We start from the raw sequence: 19,291 nt of genomic DNA, 5'->3' as shown, positions 1-19,291 counted from the left end.
AGGAATATCAGCGGTGATGGTAGTGAGTGGAGCTTATCTGACGCGTCTCCACGGGCTGCTTTCTGCTGCCCGATGGGAGGGCACGTGATGGGAGCTGATCTAATAAAATACAGAAGAAGCCCAGCACAGCACAGCCTGCGGGGGGGGGGGGGGTCATGTAAGAGAAGGGAGGAGGGTCAGTGAGGGGTCAGGGAAGGTGTGGACGCTTCACCCTGGAATCCTGAGAAGATCCGGAAAAGTGTTTCATAAGGATTCGGGTCAAAGCTAACCATCAGACTCAAGAGCCTACCTCCAGGGCAGGTTTCTGCAGCCCCTGAGCCTGGAATTCAGATAGGGAGCTACTGGGGCTCACTGCACACATTTCCGTGCAGAACATGCCTCAGATGAACTCTTGGTTCCTTAAAGGACTGTGCCTGACATAGGAAATGGAGCTTGAGCACTTCCTGGTGGATCTCCTTTGGCTCCACTTCCAACAGACTCCCAAGAAGGAAACTGTTGGGAGGTGGGCTCTGGCTCCCGCTGCCTCTCTGCTTGCTTGGGTGACAGGCAGGTCAAAGCTCCATCATGTCGGGGTGGGGGGGCACAGGTGCCTTGGGACACCGCACACATGAGCTGCCAGTAGGTGCTGGTGACAGCTGGATACTCGGGAGTATGTCTGCTTTGGTGAAGAGCAGGGACTGACGGCCAGTGGGAGAGAAGTCTACCTATCGCTACTTAGCCTTCTCGTCAAACACGAGATGGTTCTGTGAGGATCCTGAGGGTAAGGTCCAGACTTTCTTCCCCAAGCCACCCCAGAACTACAAATGCAGCTACAAACAAGTGATTGGGGGTGGGGGTGGGCGCATCAGCTGGTACAATCCTCAAAGTTGGCCCTGCTGAGTAAACTTAGCCTTGATGAATATATTCTGTGGAAGCGTCATTGAGAAGAACATTTGATTGAATCTATTTTCTGGCATTTTGATTGGGGCTATTTTTCCTGAGAGGATAATTGCGGGGTCTAAAATGAAGCCTTTACACTCCACTGGAAGGAAGAAAAATGTACAATTGTAGCTCGGTGTGCTTGCAGCTCACTGACTGGCCTGGCCGAAGCCAGGAACTCTCTACTTGCTTTCTCTACTTCATTCAGTAAAAAGGAGGTGTCTCTTGAATGACCCTAGAGAGCCCCACAGGATATATCAAGAGGCAATAATATCCCCAAGAAGAAAAATCATCCTACGCTTAACAGTCCCCTGCCAAAACAAAAACAAAAAAAAACAAAAAAACACTGCTGTGCCCTTTGCTTTCAATTAATTCTTGCAGAGCGTCTGGAGCTGAAATGAGGTCTATGCAGGGGAGGGTCAGCTGACAGAAAAGGAGACCCAGGATCAGGAATGAATAGGCAAAGTAGACCTCACTAGCTGCTAAAGGCAGATTGTGTTGCAAAAGCCAGGTCTTCGTAAGGACCCCAGCTGTGCCATTCTGATCCCGTTATAAATCTATGGCAAATGCCCTTCACTTTCAACAACTCAAGGTGTCCATGAAAAGTAATCTGAAGCTGGAGCCCAGTGCTGTCCCTTGGAAAAAGCCGTTTCAGGGCTGGAGGGATGGCTCAGAGGTTAAGAGCACTGACTGTTCGTCCAGAGGACCTGAGTTCAATTCCCAGAAACCATATGGTGGCTCACAACCATCTATAATGTGATCTGATGGCTTCTTCTGGCCTGCAGGTATACATGCAGGCAGGGCAATGTATGTATAATAAATAATTCTTTTTTTAAAAAATTTAAAAAGCCATTTCAAAGATGTTATAGCCATCACGTTTCCCTTTTTCCTAGTTGGTTTGAGGCTTGACATTGTTTTTTTTTTTTCCTTCCTTCCTTCCTTCCTTCCTTCCTTTTTCTTCTACCTGCCCCTGCTCACTGCCATGTATTTAGACATTGCTTTATTCACAGACTCATTACCCAACCACCTTCCACTCCCATCCCTCCATCAATACCCAACCACTTTTCACCACCATCTCTCCCTCAACCCACCATCTAGAAAACACCTCCTTGTTATGCATGTGCAGGTCACACACCAGCTTGGAGATCTTCTAGTGGGGACGATCCTGTCCCACCTCGTGTATTGTCTGGAGACGTTTTGTTTGTTACAACTGGAAGACGATAGAGACGTCAGCAGTATCTAGGAGGGATGACATTCAGAGCCTCACAGTGCCCCTGACAGCCCCCTATAGCAGAGACTTCTCTACAGGAAATGTAATAATGCGAAGATTGAGAGGTTCTGCTTACTCAGAGAGATCACGAGAGTCCTGGCCACTGGCCTTTTACAGCCTCACCGGAAAAGCTGGCAGAGGATACCAGGATGGTACTTGTGTGACTTGCTGGCCTGGTTACAAATATGTGGTGCTTTGTGGCTGCACCGGTGGGTCCGCGAACAGTCTGCTGCAGGAGCTGGTGCTTTCTGTACAGGTCCAGGAGGAATTTGAAATGGGAGAAAGAGGCTGGGTGAAGAAAGGAGTTTGTAGGTACATGTTGCTGGGACATCACAGCGAGGTACATGTTGAAGTGTCGGGGAGTCTCTGAGGCAGAGGCAGCAGCTTCAGGTGGACTGGCCAGAGATACAGGCATGTGGAGTGCTAGGGTCGCGGCACCCCTGATGAGCTGCTGAAATGGGCAGCTTGCTCATAGGTGCACCTGCAGTTCCAGGGTAAGTGAGAAGGAACACTAGCCTACCCCACCCCTCACACCTGCAGCTCCATGTGGGAGCTGTAGGCTGTCAGGACAGGACTGGCTGGCCTCTCACGTGCTGAGCCTCAGTCCATGCTCATCAGCAGGAAAGAAATACCAGTGAAAGAGAAACACTGGCCATCTCTGGCACTTGGTGAAAGTTCATTTGTGTAGCATCTCGTGCCACCTACTTCCCAAACAAGTCTCTGGCTCTCTCCAAGGGGGCTGGAGGCCCTCTCCAAGGGCATAGGTTTTATACAGAGACCCCTACATTTTAAATGTTAACAGTTCATCTAGCATTTGTTCAGAAAGGAAAACATCCACCCCTGAGCCACACTCCACAAGGGTCTTACCTCACAATCACTTGGGATTCAAGGAGTGAAGGCCTGTATGCCATCAGGTACCTGGAATACAGGAAGGGTTCAACAACCGTGCATCAAGAGTGAATCACAGCACAGTCGAAATCTACAGTGATCACAGAATGGCATCTGAACACTCTAGAAAGAATGTACCCTGAGCATTACCTTCTGAGGTGCATGACTAATGACAATCAAGACTTGACACTTCTGTGTGGCGGGACCTGTCTGAGCACTGTACTTGTGTGGTGACATACATTTGCATATAGTGTCCCACAGCCATCGATAAGGTTTATAGGTGGGCAGCCCATGCCAAGCAGAGAAGCCAGCAAGAGCCAAGCAGAGCTGAACAGAAAGTACCCCCACAGCCCCTCTGGCCTTTTAGCTTTGCTTTCTATGCCTGGGAGAGAACCCAGTAAGGGTGTTGTAGGCACAGTCACCCTATTGTAGAAGTTTGGGTGTCCTTTCTCCTCTAGACTCCCACTTTTCAAGCTCCTACCCATGCCTTGACAGAGACTTACTCATTTGGTCACAGTGGACACATATAGTCCTTTTCAAATGACAGATATTACCTTGTGGCTCCAATATGTCTTCCCAAGGCCCTCAGTTCAGCTTTACTACCCAGATGACCTGTTTGGGTAACCATCATAGTCACAGACACACTGTGCGCATCCCTCTGCGTAGCCCTGACCTGCCCATTGCTTGATTAAAGAGCTGGAAAGTGAACCCCTCTTGGGGAAGCTAACAATGCCCACCTGTCCCAGGCTGGAGGAGGAAGACAGGCACCTTCTGCGTAGGTCCCAGTTGGAACTATTTGCTAAAGCAACCGGGGCATCCCAAGCTGGCTGTCTACTCCAAGCCAGAAGGCCCACTCACCTGGTCCACTCTACTTTGAACTGTCCAGGAACCACGTGGAAAGTGTGTGGAAACAGCTGGGGGTGCACCCAGAGCTTCTGCTTGGGAAAAGAATGAATGTCCACACTCATATTCTCTCTGTGTGTCTCTCTGTGTCTCTGTCTCTCTCTCCCCTTCCCTCCTTCTCCCCCTCTCTTCCCTCCCCTCTGTCTGTCTATCTGTCTGTCTGTCTGTCTGTCTCTCTCTCTCTCTCTCTCTCTGTGTGTGTGTGTGTGTGTGTGTGTGTGTGTGTCCTTCCCTCCCTCTCCTCCTCTCTTCCCTCCCCTCCAGATTCAAACATTTTATGTAGCTGAGGAGAATGTCCTGACTTCTTGAGTGCACCTGAGCACCAACATACCAAGCTTTATCCAACACTGGGGATGGCACCTGTGGTGCCATCCATGCCAGGCAGGCAAGCACTCCATCAACCACGCTACAGCCCTTTCTTGCCCATTCTTGCACGTGCTACTGCCAGCCTGAGGGCCAAGCCTTGAGGACAGTCACCTGCACTGGAAGACTCCCAGATCTTTTCTGTACTCATTCTCTTCCCTAGATAGAGCAGAGCTTGGGGAGCAGCAGGATATGGGAACCCCTCTTCTGGGTTCCTAGGGCTGATGGCCACCCCTAGACCCCAGCCTAGTCTTCCTGATACTGGCTACATTATATCTCACTGGACAGGGATTTCAATGGTTCAACAACGTGAATTTATGTCTCCCTTTTAAAATTATTTTCCTCAACCTTTTGATAATGTAGCGAATTTGCATAGGTCTCCCGGTCATTAGAGTGAATTAGTGAAATCCCTCTTTGTAGGTTTTTGTTTGTTTGAGCTTAACAGAGGTCGCTTAAATCACCAGACTACGGCAGAGATGCCTGGTGCAGTGAGTGCTTGGATAATACTTCATTATAAGCGGGCTTAGCAGCCACGACAGTTACAAATTAGAACTGTTTGCTTCTCTGCCCGGGACATGTGGGTGGCTCTGGCAAAGAGCTCTTTGCCTGAGGATTTCCCTCATCTATTTCTGCATTTACCAAACAATTGCATGTTTGCAGTCCTTTACCTGTGTGCAGCCTGGGGGATAGGGGCGGGGACTAGGGGCAGGGGCTAGAGGCAGAGGCTAGGGGCAGGGAATAGGGGTAGGGCTAGCTAGCGGGGACTAGGGGAAAGGACTAGGAACAAGGGCAAGGGACAGGGGCTAGGGGCGGAGACTAGGGGTGGGGGCTAGGGACAGGGGCTAGAGTCAGGAGCTAGGGGTAGGGGCTATGGGCGGTGCAGCTAGGAACAGGCTGCTTGCTGACAGACTATGATTAGGTTACCTCCATTTACTGAGAAGGACTCTGGCTGTGACCTGAGGGTCTTCCATTGAAGCCTCGAACTCAAGTAACCGGAGAACTGGCCAGCCTAGCTCAGAAAGGCACAGGTGCTGAAAATTGCAAGTTGATAGAGCCCAGAAAAGCAACAAGGTACCAACAGTTACCAGCCACAGATATTTTCTTATTTGCTTTTGTTTTGAGGCAGAGTCACATAATACTGCAGGCTGTACTTGAACTCACTGTGTAGCTGAGGACGACCTTGAACTCCTGAGCCTCCTGCTACCACCTCTCAAGTGTTGAGATTACAGACTTACTCCATCACACCAGCTTTATGTGGTGCTGGCGAGAGAACCCTGGCTTCCTGAATGCTAAGCAGGCAGTCCTCCTACTGAGCTATAGACACACACACACAAACACACACACACACACACACACACACACACACAGCAATCACTGCAGAGCACTAGCCAGCCTGCTTCTTCATCTGAACATCTCCTTTTACTCTCAAAGCAATGCAGGGTAAAGAGACTGGGTAGATTTTTTGATGGTTAGAGTTCTTGCTGTGCCAGAGTTCAAATCCCTAGAAACCACACATAAACATTGGCTGGGTGTGGTAGCCCACCTGTTATTCTAGGACTTAGAGATAGGAAATCCCCAGAGCAAGCTGGCTAGCAAGGCTAGCCATATTGGTAAGCTCTGGGCTCTATAGATATGACCTGCCTCAGCAAATAAGATAGCAGAGGAAACAAGGATGATTCATGATATCAATGCGTGTGTATGCGTGCACACACACATACACAAACACACATACAAGCATGTACACACAAAAGCACACACATATACTTACACACACAAGCATACACATAAACACATATACTTACACACACACAAGCACACATATACACATATACTTACACACACAAGCACACACATATACACATACACACAAGCACAGACACACATATACTTACACACACACACACACACACACACACACACACACACACGGACATGGAAAAAGAATTTCAGGTCCCCATGCTGGTATGACAAGATCTTTCCTGAGCTAACTCCCTAAGTGACCTTATTGTCATTCCTTTTTGGGGTCACCCATCCATAGTTCACCCATCCTCTCTGCCTGTTAACAAGAAAGGATAGAGGGTTCCACTGAGAGAGAGAGAGAGAGAGAGAGAGAAGGAGGATGGGAGCTGTGGGTGCCAAGTGCACTGCCCACTGCATGCTGTCTCAGGGCACTCCAGGCAGGCAGAGGTTACCCCAGTTCACACAGGAAGGGAAAAGATGTGTGCAAGTGCTTCTTCTGCCTATGTGTTCCTTGATATGGCGTTTGAAGAGGCCACGGGGACTAAGCAGAATCTACCTAGAGGATGAATGACTGATGGGGGGGGGGCATATTAGAGATTGTAATTGCTGTAAGGCACTGAGGAGGGGAGATGTCTTCATAGAAACCCAGGCTCTTAGGGGTCCGGGCCGGAGTTGTAAGACAAGGGAATAAATGCCAATAGCCACCTAAGCCTCTTTACTCACCGTCAAGTCCAGGGAGTCCCTTCTCTGTCCTTACCCTCAGAGGCAGCATTTTATGCTGTTGACTTTATAATCAATGGGAACTAATGGCATAGTAAACTTCTCGAAACTCAGCCACCGTCTTGCTCCTGCCAGAGAGAGTAAAATTTTATGTTTTCCATAAATTCAAGACGAGAATAACATTCAAAGTCTGTTCCCAGATCAGGTCCCTCATTTCCATAGTGAGTTTGCAGCCCCGGCTACTCCACAACAAGGCAGTTTTCAAGTAAGAAGGGTCCTGGCTGGCACTGGGAAGCTGTTCTCTGTGTTGCCAGGGGGATTTGAGAGTGGACATCCCCTGAATCCCGGCTCCCAACCCTCTTCCCAGCAATGCAGCACTCACATTCTTCTCCCAGACATCGGACAACACAAGCCCTGGCGCGTTGCTGCTGCTGCGTATTAGGAAGGGCACTTTGCTTAACCGAAGGGATAAAAGGGCATCACAGTTTTGTTTTCAAATGTGTTTAAGAACCTGTTATTAAAACGGAATTAAGCCCAAGTCCCTGGGCCGCAGCTCTGTGACTGTGGGGAGATAATCGTGGTAATGCGATTAGCTGGGGCAAGAGGGAGAGGAAGGAGATGCAGTAGCCGGGGGAGGGGACTCTGCAGGGCCACAGAGTCACAGCCATTTCTAGACGTGGCCCAATAGACGATGAGGCAATGACCTTTGTTAGCCGGTCATTATGTGCTGTGCAGTGTGTACCCACATTTCTTCCTGTCTACCCGCAGAAGCTGGAAGCCATTGCACATACACGTGTGTGTGTGTGTGTGTGTGTGTGTGTGTGTGTGAGAGAGAGAGAGAGAGAGAGAGAGAGAGGAGAGGAGAGAGAGGAGAGAGAGAGAGAGAGAGAGAGAGAGAGAAAGCCTAAATGCACAAGACAATTTTGTTGGAAGAGCTTTGTTTCCTAGCAGCCCCTGCCCCACCTAGCAGGAAGCTCTCCCGAAAGCTGTCACTGATGCTCAAGGGTGACCAGAGAGGAACTATGAGTGACACATGCAGTACACTGTCCTCTGAGCCAACAGCCACATCTCCAGGGAGCAGCTATGCCTTTTTGCAAGAATCCCTCACCCTGGGCTTATCTGGACTTTGATGTTCATAGGAGGACCCTCACCTGAGAATGTCATTGGCATGTGAGTTCTGCTGCCCAAATGATACGTGTAAGGTCTCAAAAGAGGTTTGAGTCTGTAGGCTGGGGAAGGGTAAATGGGGAAGGGGCATCCATCTGTGTGGCTATGGGGAAACCATCCTTTGTGGCTGGCAAAGACCTTCCAGCGACTCTGCTCTGGGGTCCTCCATGCTCCTTAGGCAACCCCTCACTCCTGCTCCGTAAGAAAGCCTGCTAAACCTATGAGTTTCTCGGAGTAAACTGTGGTGGAATTTTACTTTGGTTTGTCACTGGAACCACATGAGGTAAGCTTAGAGGTTGTTTACATGTTCCCAGGGAAGAAATTCTTTGCAACATTCTTCTTGATGAGGCTTCTTTTTATTCATTTAGTTCAGGATTTAATTCTTTCGTTTTACATGTAAGAATGTTTACTTGCTTGTATATATCTGTGTATCATGCTCGTGTGTGTGTGTGTGTGTGTGTGTGTGTGTGTGTGTGTGTGTGTGTGCGTGTGTGCGAGTGCGCGTGCGTGCGTGCATATGCATGTGTAGGTGGAAGACAGAATAGGGCTTTAGATTCCCTGGAGTTGGAATTACAGACAGTTGTGAGCAGCCATGTGGATGTGGACACAAAACTCAGATCCTCTGAAAGAGCAGCAAGCGCCCTTAACATCTGAGCCATCTCTCCAACCCCCTTGCTACTGTTTACACATGCGGAACCCAGGAGGACCCGAGAACAGCAGGTTGGTGGCAGACACATCCTCTAGTACACCATGCCAGCAATTTCCAGGGAGCTGATTAGGAGGTCTGAAGGGGGCTAGAAGTCTGGAGAACTTGACTGTTCAAGCCCTGTGTGGATGGCACTTAATTGTTGAAAAGACTCTCCAAGAGAGAGGATGTTGTCCTCCTCATGTGTAGTTGGGGAAACTGAGGCACAGTGATATCGCCTACGTTTCTCTTGCCTCCACAGCCCACTTTAGCCACCTCTTTCACCTCTAACTGGGCTGTCTCCTGAGGCTCTGCAGACCTCCAGGCAACTGAGTGTTGCCCTGGTGAAGAGCAATAGCTAAGTAGGTGGTCCTGTCCGTTAGAGGCCCTGTGGCCTATAGTGCTCAGCATCACTCTGCATGGCCCCACAGCACTCCAGAGAGCCTCAGAACAGGAGGGGATGGTCACATAGACACAGGAACGGGACTATTCATTTGCTCGTTGCACCTGAGCACTCTGTTACCTCCCAGGTGAGTGGGAGTTTGTCCAGTGGCCGCCTTTCTCCTGCGGCTGCGGCTGCGGCTGATGGCCCTGCGTCAGCTTGTCTACTGCGCAGCCTTTCCATCCCGTGCAGTTGTTTGCCATCAAAGGAGTGACGTTTATCAACCCCGCAGGTACAGTGAGTGGTGAGGAAGTCGTGCAATGGTTCCATTTCCCGTCAATATGAATTATTTAAAACTATACATCTAGATTTGCTGGCCAGGAGCTTGATGTCTCAAGGGTCAACCTGCGAGTGCTTCCGAGGGAAGAAACTGGGTGGGAGATGAGGGAGGCTGTTTATTGAAGCCGTTGGCTCTGGGCAGCTGCCAGGTCTAAAAAGAAAGCCCAAACCTCTCATAGCATCTGCTTTTCCTATAAAAACTGGAGGGGTAACCTCCCCTCCCTCAACAGAAGACGCAATTAGAAATGGCCACAGAGGCCAAGGAAATGGCCCAGTTAGTAAAGCACTCGGTGCTTGAGCATGAGAGCCTGGGTTCCATGCCCAGCACCCATGGGTGCGGCAATGAGCTACCCATATAGCGAATGGCTTCAGCAAGAGTAACCACTTCACTCACATAAATTCTGCACACATGCAGAACCAAGGCTTCCCCAGAGGCCTGCTTCCTCGGAAAGCTAATGAGGAGGAGCCTTCCAGCCTCATGGAACTTCCGGCGGCTGCTCTGGCTCCTTCGGTTACAACCGTAACTCTCCCATCTCTGTCTATACGTGGCTAATCCGCATGGTACCCACCTGTGGCTCTCTGGATCTCTTAGAAGGACACTAGTACCCTCCAGCTATGGCACCCCAGGACAGACAAGGAAAGCCTCCGGAACTAGAACATTCTTTGGTATCCTCAGTCCACTTGGTCGCTAGCTCTTCTTGTGCAAGTGCATATATCTGTATACGCATGTATGTGTCTGTGTGTGCTCATGTGTGTATGCAAGCATTCGTACCCATGGAGGTCATAGACTGGTATCAGATGTCAGGTGTCTTCCTCTCCCATTCTCTGCACTATTTTATTTTGAGACAGGATGTCTTGCTGAACCTGGAGCTAACCCATCGGCAGGCTCGCTGATAGCTACCTGTGTCCACCTCCCAATCCTAAAGATTACAGGCTTACACCACCATCCCCAGCTTATTGCTATATTGCTGTCGTTATTTATTATTGTTGTTATATGGTGATGTTGATGATGATGGTGGTGGTGGTGGTGATGGTGATGATGATGGTGATGATGATGGTGGTGGTGGTGGTGGTGGTGATGATGATGGTGGTGGTGATGGTGATGATGATGATGGTGGTGGTGGTGGTGGTGATGATGATGATGGTGGTGGTGATGGTGATGATGGTGGTGGTGGTGGTGGTGATGGTGATGATGGTGGTGGTGGTGGTGGTGATGGTGATGATGATGGTGGTGGTGGTGGTGATGATGATGGTGGTGGTGGTGGTGGTGATGATGGTGGTGGTGGTGGTGATGATGATGATGGTGGTGGTGGTGGTGGTGATGGTGATGATGATGATGGTGGTGGTGGTGGTGGTGGTGATGATGATGGTGGTGGTGGTGATGGTGATGATGATGGTGATGATGGTGGTGGTGGTGGTGATGGTGATGATGATGGTGATGATGATGGTGGTGGTGGTGGTGGTGATGATGATGATGATGGTGGTGGTGGTGGTGATGGTGATGATGATGGTGGTGGTGGTGATGGTGATGATGATGGTGGTGGTGGTGGTGGTGATGATGATGATGGTGGTGGTGGTGGTGGTGATGATGATGATGGTGGTGGTGGTGGTGATGATGATGGTGATGATGATGGTGGTGGTGGTGGTGGTGATGGTGATGATGATGTGTGTATACGGGCGTGTGTACACCATGTCATGCAAGTGGAAATCGGAGGACAACTCTGTGGCGTGCGTTCCCTCTTCTACCTTTATGTGAATCCCAGGGGTGAAACCAGGGCCACCAAGCTTGTGTGGCAAGCATCTCTCCTACTAATCCATCATCCTGGCCTCATGTCCAGTTTTTTGTTTTTTTTTGTTTTTTTTTTTTTTTTACTGTTTGTTTTTTAACATGGGTTCTGGGACTCGAACTCAGGCCCTCCTGCTTGTACACAGAGCTCCTATGTAGCAGAGCCATTTATCTCTCCAGCCTTTCTTTACCATTTCTTGAAGTTCTGGCCTTTTAGAGAGGATCTGAATCAGCCCATTGGGGACATCAGCTTAGATGGCAAGTTTAACCCATGTCTAGTTTGTCCCTGGTGTACTGGGCAGGCACACAGAAGTCAAGGAAACGGTGGTTTTTGAAGACACAATAGAAGCTGTGTCCTCCTTCAACCTTGTGTCCTGGTTACACCTCTGTGGGTCTGAGCTCATGCATGGCCCAGGGACACCGAGAAGGATGTCTTTTCCAGGGAGTCCTGCTGAGTTTTATCTGAACCAAACATCTGACTTTGTCTGCAGGCGGATTTCACTTCGGGTTGTAATTGTTCTGAGGTAAACAGAGCAGATAGGGTGGAGCGTGGGGCGCAGAGCTCCTGGATGGACGATTCCCCACTGGGAGCTGTCAAAGCACACTGTCCTTAAGTTGCTCTTGGTAACCATGGCTGCAGATAACCGTGGCGTATGCAGATGAGCCCTCAAAACACAGGAAGCGCAGGGAAGGGGGATGGAGGTAGATCTCATTTCAAGATTAGGACCCCTTCTACACAAGTCTTAGTGATCAAATTGCTCCTGGAATCCGGACCAGAACAAAGCGCTGTCCACACTTCCCACCATTGAACCCAGCGACTCCATCTTCCTTAGAGAATGTCACCCTTTAGTCTGAAGTCACAGGAATGTGCTCTGATATGACCCGATTCTGTGAATAAACTCCTTAGTCAACTAAAAAGGGAAAGAGGTGAAGAGGACCCAAAGTCCCCAAGGGGCTCGGGGGGGCATATTCAGAATATCTTTTCTCATTAACAGAGACATATTGAATAAAAACATGCCTGCCCCAGTGACTCTGCCTCATCTGTAAGAACCTGGCATTTGGCCACAGTAGCTTCTGGAACATTCTGGTGACCATTCTGTGCCCTAACCATCCAGTTACCACAGCTGTCCAACATGTGGCAAAGCCCCTCGACCACCTCGTTACCTCAGAGGCCTGTGAGGAGCTGTGGTTTCTTTAGTCAGGATTTGAAATGACTAGGGACAGGTTCTCGCCCTTTAGTCTTCCGGTCATGTTCCCAGGGGCCCTAATCCCACCATGTGCATTTAGAGGGGCCCAGCTGTCCCCTACCAGCCTCAGGGAGCTGCCCATCACCTGACCCACATCACCACACTTCCCTTTCCAGAGTCTGAAGGAGAACATGAAAGTGCTGAACATAGGTGACCTAGACCTCAGGCCCTGGAGCAGTTGACAGCTTAGACCTAGGGGGCGGCCCTTGGCTGAGCCCTGCCGGCCTCGGCCTCCGGGAGCCATAGCAACCTACTCCTCTCCTCTCCACACAGATGGGCCCACTTCCTTTCAGCTCACAGGGGCGGGCGGGGGGGGGGGTGCTACCCTGTGGTGTACACTGGGTGATGGTAACTTCCTGTGATTCCCCACAAGGAACCAGGTGAAGTCCCATATTACAGATGCAGAAGCTGAGCCTCAAGTCCCAAAGGAACCTTCAAAGTCACTAACTATGAAGGCTCTTCCTCTGGACAAGCCAACAGATCAGTTTTCCCACCTGCACTCTATGCATGTACCTCACTTCCTGTCTCTTCTTTGTAAAGCAGGAAGTGTCACCTCCTTCCTCTCTCTCTGGCCATAATGATGCTTTATTAAGCAACTCTCTGTAGCTACCTCCTTGGACCAAGGTAAAAGGTAGTTGACTCTAAGGAGTTCCCACAGGAAATGCCATCTTCCTTTCTCCTTCTTCTCCTCCTCCTCCTCCTCCTCCTCATTATTATTATTATTATTATTATTACTATTATTATTATTATTCTGGTTTTTCAAGACAGGGTCTCTCTGTGTAGCCTTGACTGTCCTGGACTCACTTTGTAGACCAGGCTGGCCTCGAACTCACAGAGATCTGCCTACCTCCGCCTCTCAAGGGATTAAAGGTGTGTGCCACCATGCCCGGCTCCATCTTCCCTTCTTTAACATGACTCTTGGAGTTTGTATTCTTTTAAATCCTGGGAATAACTGGCCTGATACTGGTGCAGCTGACCCCTGTAATTGTCATCCGATACGTACGTAAATGGAGCTTGGATCAGACATTCTCTCCCAGAACAGTTTACGGAGTGGAAATTTTACAGAGACCCTCACACTCGGCGACCCATCATGACTGGAAACAAAGGGCAATTTATTTCTCCAAAGATTTAGTTTACTCATAAAAATATCTTTTAACTGGCGCTGAGCAGTTTCTTCTCTTTTGCTTGGGAAGTTGTGAAGTCAGAGTAGAGGCCAGTCTTTCTGTCTTTGGGAAGGGCGGCCCTACCTGGAGTGTATCCACCATCCAGCCCACTCCAACATGGGAGGCCATTGTTCTCCCCCCTCCCCCACCCCCAGGACAGGTTTGGCTGGCAGCTTCAGTCCGTGCAAGATGTATGTAAGCGTCCACAACTGTGCAGGTGTTTTGAACAGACAATGTGAGCCTAGCAAGTTACTGATTGTCTCATGTTGGAAGCAGATGTAGCTTGGCTTTAGGGAACAAAAGGCTTGTTGGCAGCAGTGCTAGCGAAATGAGAGAGGCAGGACTGCCCATATTTACCCTTAGGAGACCTGGGCTCAGCCAGCCCAAGGGAACAGCTGAACTCAGGCAGCTGCAAGAAGAACCCTGCCTCAGCCAGCACAAGCCAGTTCACGCACTCCTGCTGGACTTGTCCTTGGCCAGGCTACCTTGAGAGCAATAGGACTGAGCAATTTATCACCTTTCCTAGAAGGATCCAGGACTTTTCAGCCTGAGGCAGGCTTGCTCCCTGCTGGATCTTTGACAAGGTCTGGAAACACTGGGTCATCATGACCTGGCAGCGGCCATCAGTGTCCAGTGAGAAGGGTCAGGGTTGCAGGTGAGCTTAGATGACACCCCATGGCAAAGGACTCTCAGATTGTGTTCACAGTGTCCATGTTACCGAAACCTACCCTAACCTTTTATTACGATCAAAGGACAGACCTGAAGCTTTAGCAATCTGCCCTTCACCGTGGAGCCTTCTCCTAACAGAATCACTGGTCGTGGTTTGAATGGTTATGGTTTGAAAATGGACCCCCAGCCTCATGTGTTTAAGCGATTGGTTGGCCATGTTGAAGGGGAATATGGACCATTTAAGAGGCGAAAGGAATGGGTCACTGGGGGTGGGGCATGTTATTGGTTGTCCTGACTTTAGTTTACCCCAAGCTCTCTGTTCTTCTTGATCCTCCAAGATGTCAGCATGCCACCCATAGCCATGCCTTGCCTACTGTTTTCCCCCCCAAATCACGAGTCAGAATGAATCCTTTCTCCTTTAGGTAGCATTTGTCAGGCATTTGGTCACATGATGTTGAAAGTAACTAATATACTTGGTTTGCTTGTTTGGAAACAGTTTACGAATCAGAAAATGCTAACTTTTCCAGAGTGGCCTCAATCTCTTAGCCTTCAGGCACGTCCAACCTACAGCTCCACAGGGCAGGTATATCCCAGGAGAACTATGAATGAGGCCCAACATATTTGTAGACGATGGCATCATATTATAAGGGTTGGACACCCCTGGGAGGTGACCTGGAAGTATATATCTATCTTGAACAGATGACAGTGGACTTAAGAAGCTGTCTAGGTCTCCTCAGAGGGTGGCCATATATGACATTGCTTCTCTCAGGACTGCCAGCCCCTTGTGTATTGGAAAACAAGGTGCTTCATTTAGCCATCAAGGACTATTCCTCTCTGTGTCCTCCCCTGCCCCCACCCAACACTTCAAATGCTTTTGGGCAATCACTTAGACCCTCTAAGCAAGTAGTTCTCAACCTTGCTAATGCCGTGACCCTTTAATACAGTTCCTCATGTTGTGGTGACCTCCAAACATAAAATTATTTTGCTGCTACTTCATAACTGTAATTTTGCTACTGTATTATAATGTAAATGAATTGTAATGTAAATATCTGATATGCAGAATATCAGATATGCAACCTCCAAAGGGGTCATGACCCACAGGTTGAGAACCTCTGCAAAGCACAGCAGGCCTCCTAGTTAAAGACAGTTCTCTAATTTAAAATTTGATGCTTCTAAGACCCCGTGAAGTTACCCTTGACCATATCATGTTCTCCTGGTGGGTAACATCTAATACAGCTTGAATGCAAAAATGTCCCCAAAGGATCAAGTGTTTGCACACGAGGTCCCCAGCCTGCAGTGCCTGCCACTGTTCTGAGAGACTGTAAACCCCAAGGAGATAGGCATGGCTGTAGGAGGCAGATTACCTTAGTGTGTGCAGTTTATTGGTTATAACATGGCTCCAGTTTGGGGACTGATTTTTTGAACCATCTAGAAGTTTTGTAGGCACAGACTGTTGAACCCCACACTAGTTTCAGCTCCAAGAGGTCTGAAGAGATGAGGAGAGGTATGACAAGTTGTTTTTTTTTGTTTGTTTGTTTTTTGTTTTTGTTTTTTTTTTTTTTGTCGTGTGTCACTGGAGTGATACATGTGCCACAATGGGTGTATGGAGGTCAGAGGATAATTATGGGGTGCCTGTTCTCTCTTTCCACCATGTGAGTTCCAGGTATTGAATTCAAGTCATCAGGCTTGGTGGCAAATACCTTAACCCAGTAACCTATCTCACTGGCCCCTATAATCTGTATTTCTAATTGGCACCCTGGTTATGCTCATCCTGCTGGCCCAAGACTGCCCTGTGAGAGCCACATGTCTAAAGCTGGGCCTCAAGGGTACCTGTGTGCACAGTGGCATCTGGACAGCTTGGTAAATACTTACCCATTGGGTTTCAACTCAGTAGATGTAAGGATGGCTTTTTTCCCATATTCCAGTGATCCCGGTGCATACTGGGAAGTTTAAGGACCATCGCTCTAGGAGTCCAGTAACAGGGCAGAACAGTTGTCCTCAAATGTGGCCTGCACAGTCAGCCACTTGTATTCAAACCCAGGAGCTGATTGAACCAGCCTGGCCTGGGTCCAGAAAGTCTACATTGCCATTAAGTTCCCACAGACAAAGCCACAGATGTAGCTCAGTGGGAAGAGTGTTCACCTAGAAACCGTGAAGCCCCAGGTTCAAGCCCCAGCCCTGCACAAACTGCATCCATTGGAATGATCCCAGCACCCAAAAGGTAGAGGCAGGAAGATCAAAAGTCCAAGGTCATCTTTAGCTATACAGGGTCAGGAACTATATTTTGACACACCAGCAGTTCTTAACCAGGGCTGAACTTTGCCCCAACCTGGCAAACATCTGGCAAAGTCTGCAGGCACATTCAACTACTACAGGTTGAGTCTGGGGAAGGGCTCCGGCATCAACAGCCATATGCCCCACCGTGCACAATAGAAACAACGGATGAACTCATCAGAAATGGTCTAGCACTCGGCTGGGGAAGCCGTTTCATGGACAAGGCATCGAGAAGCTAGTCAGCCACTAAAAGGTTCCTTGGCTGCTCAGCAAAGACTTCCTAGGAACACTGAGATGCAACCTGTCAGCCCATGATATGCTTCATGCCATTCTAGAGGTCTGATAAGTACTGAGGCTTCAGCTTTCTCCTGTCCTTGGGTTTCCTTCTTTCTCTGTAGCCCACACTGCTGGCCAATCCATGGTCTGCTTACACATCTCATGTATGGTCTATTGCCCATACTAGGATGTAAACGCCAGACTTCTATTTGTTTGCATCATTTCCTCCGTATTGACAGTGGTTCTCAACCTGTGACCCATGACCCCTTTAGGGGTCAAATGGCCTTTTCACAGGGCTTATGTATCAGATATTCTGTATATCAGATGTTTATATTATGGTTCATAACAGTAGCACGATTACAGTTTGAAGTAGCAATGAAAATAATCTTACGCTTGGAGTCACCACAACATGAGGAAGTGTATTAAAGGGTCGCAGCATTTAGGAGGGCTTTGAACCACTGCCCTAGACAATGCTTGACATAAGAGAAGATGGCTCAGTGGTTAAGAGCACTCTCTGCCCTTGCAGAAGACCCAGGTTCAGTTCCCAGCACCCACACATCTGTGTATCTGTCTGTTAACGATCATTTGTAATTCTAGTCCCAGGGGATCCTCCATTCGCTTCCAGCCTCTGCGGGCACCAGTGTGTACATAGTGCACTAAAATACAGGCAGGCAAAACACTCAAACACATGAAATTTAAAATATTTTTAAGAGTGTTAGATGAGGGCTGGCAAGAGGGCTCATCAGGTAAAGTCCCCTGCAGTCAGGCATGGTGACCTGACTTCTATTGCTGGAAAATCCCCAATGGGTTACACTGTGGGCAAGAGGAATGACAAAGCCACTTCTCAAGTTGCCTTTCCCCACCCCCACTCGTAAAGGACTATCGCGAATCGCTGCTGCACAGGCTCCCTGTACACACCGTGCAATGGCCACATCCGGTGGCCACTGCTCATTTTTCTTGCCTGTCACCTATTCAGAGAAGGACGGTGGTTTTCTCTAATAGGCGAGGGGCCTCTGCCTTCCTCTGAAGACTATTCAGCTATTCTAATTTTATGATATCACGGAGAGAATTGAAAACGAAAAAAATGTCTACATCTCCTTTTAATTCGCTGCTTTTTCTTCTCCTATTCTTTCTCCACCTCATTTCCATCCAGAAAGTTCTTGCCCTGTATTTATCTGAAAATTAGAAAAATCAGACCCTTAATTTGCATGTCTGTGAGTGCCGGGGAGGGAGCCGGGGGGAGCACAGATTCAATGCAGCCCTTTTAGAACATTCCATTCTGCCATTAGCCTGGGTCTCGCTCTCTTTGGAAAGGGGCATACTGCCAGAGTGCGCTGTAATTATCACCCACCTTCCATTCTTACAGAGCCTGGAACAGCAGAGAAACCATCATCCTTTCCTGAGAACCAGGTCCTTATTTTGGGGAGCCTTGTGGCCCCCACAGGGTGGGGATGGAGTTGGCAGAAGGTGTGGAGCTGGAGAGGTCAGGACCTCCTCCCTGGCTGGTCTGGAACAAACACCTGTGCAGGGTACAGCACACTGTTTCTCCATAGTTGGCTTCTTGCATTCTTTTTCCCCACTCCAGTGTCCTCTGCTCCGTGTTCCGAGGCAGGCTTTGACATAGATGGCTCATTAGGGCAGGGAGAGAAGAAGACACTTGAACGTGCTGTGGTCCAAACCCTTTCTTGAGACAGGTTGCTCTTTAAACGGTCTAGCTCTTCCTTGAAAAACCCCAGACTGAAGATGCAAATCAGTCATTTACGGTCCTGCCCGAAGACACATTTCAGAGTTCCCCCAATACACACAGCCCCCCTGAGGTGCCTTGCAAGTCACGTGTCTGTGTCCCGGTGCTTTGGAACAGATGGTGGTGGCACTCTGCTAGGTTCAAGTGACAGAGAATTTGTCAAAGCATGTTTGCTGAGGACGTACATGATGTACACAAGGCTCCTGAGGGAATCGTACTGTGATCCAGTGGGCAAGTGGCTTCCTGGGGACAGCGGTGATGTCAGTGTCGGAGTGACCAGACTTGTGCCTCGGATCTCTCCCAGCCCATCTCTCCCAGCCACAACCCCTGCCTTCAAGTTCAACTGAGACCCCATGTGCAGTGGAGACTAGAGAAAGTCCTGTTTCTGACCAGGAAGATGTGCACTTAAAGACCAGCAATTCTGGAAATGTCCAATGCTCAGCCTGACCGTGAATATGGACACATGACAGCTGGGGACACAGTTCGGCCAGTGAAGTGCTTGCCCCCTCTGCCTGCTGTTCCTATGAAATCCACACTGGCCCTGATGATCTAGAAAGGGTATTCCTCCCCAGCAGCCTGGATCTCAGGATTATTAAAACAAGATGAAGGCACGATGCCGTTTTCCTACAGTCCACCTTCGGCTTCTATTCAGAAAGAATCAAATCACCCTGGGCCTACAGCTGCTGCTTCTGTGAAAGAAACCCAGACTCGGTACAAACTGTCCTCTGGGCATCCAGGGAGTGCTGTGTGAGTATGG

At 49.2% G+C, this 19,291-nt stretch overlaps 1 protein-coding gene across 1 annotated transcript in view; it reads left to right on the top strand.

Moving 5' to 3' along the window:
- The window catches only part of Kazn (kazrin, periplakin interacting protein), a 998,054-nt gene that overhangs the window by 649,488 nt on the left and 329,275 nt on the right, over positions 1-19,291 (top strand). The window lies entirely within an intron of this gene.

This window comes from Acomys russatus, chromosome 29, assembly GCF_903995435.1.
Source record: "Acomys russatus chromosome 29, mAcoRus1.1, whole genome shotgun sequence".
NCBI classification, from domain to species: Eukaryota; Metazoa; Chordata; class Mammalia; order Rodentia; family Muridae; genus Acomys; species Acomys russatus.
Note: the sequence above shows the minus strand (reverse complement) of the source record. Positions and strands in the feature narration are given on the sequence as shown.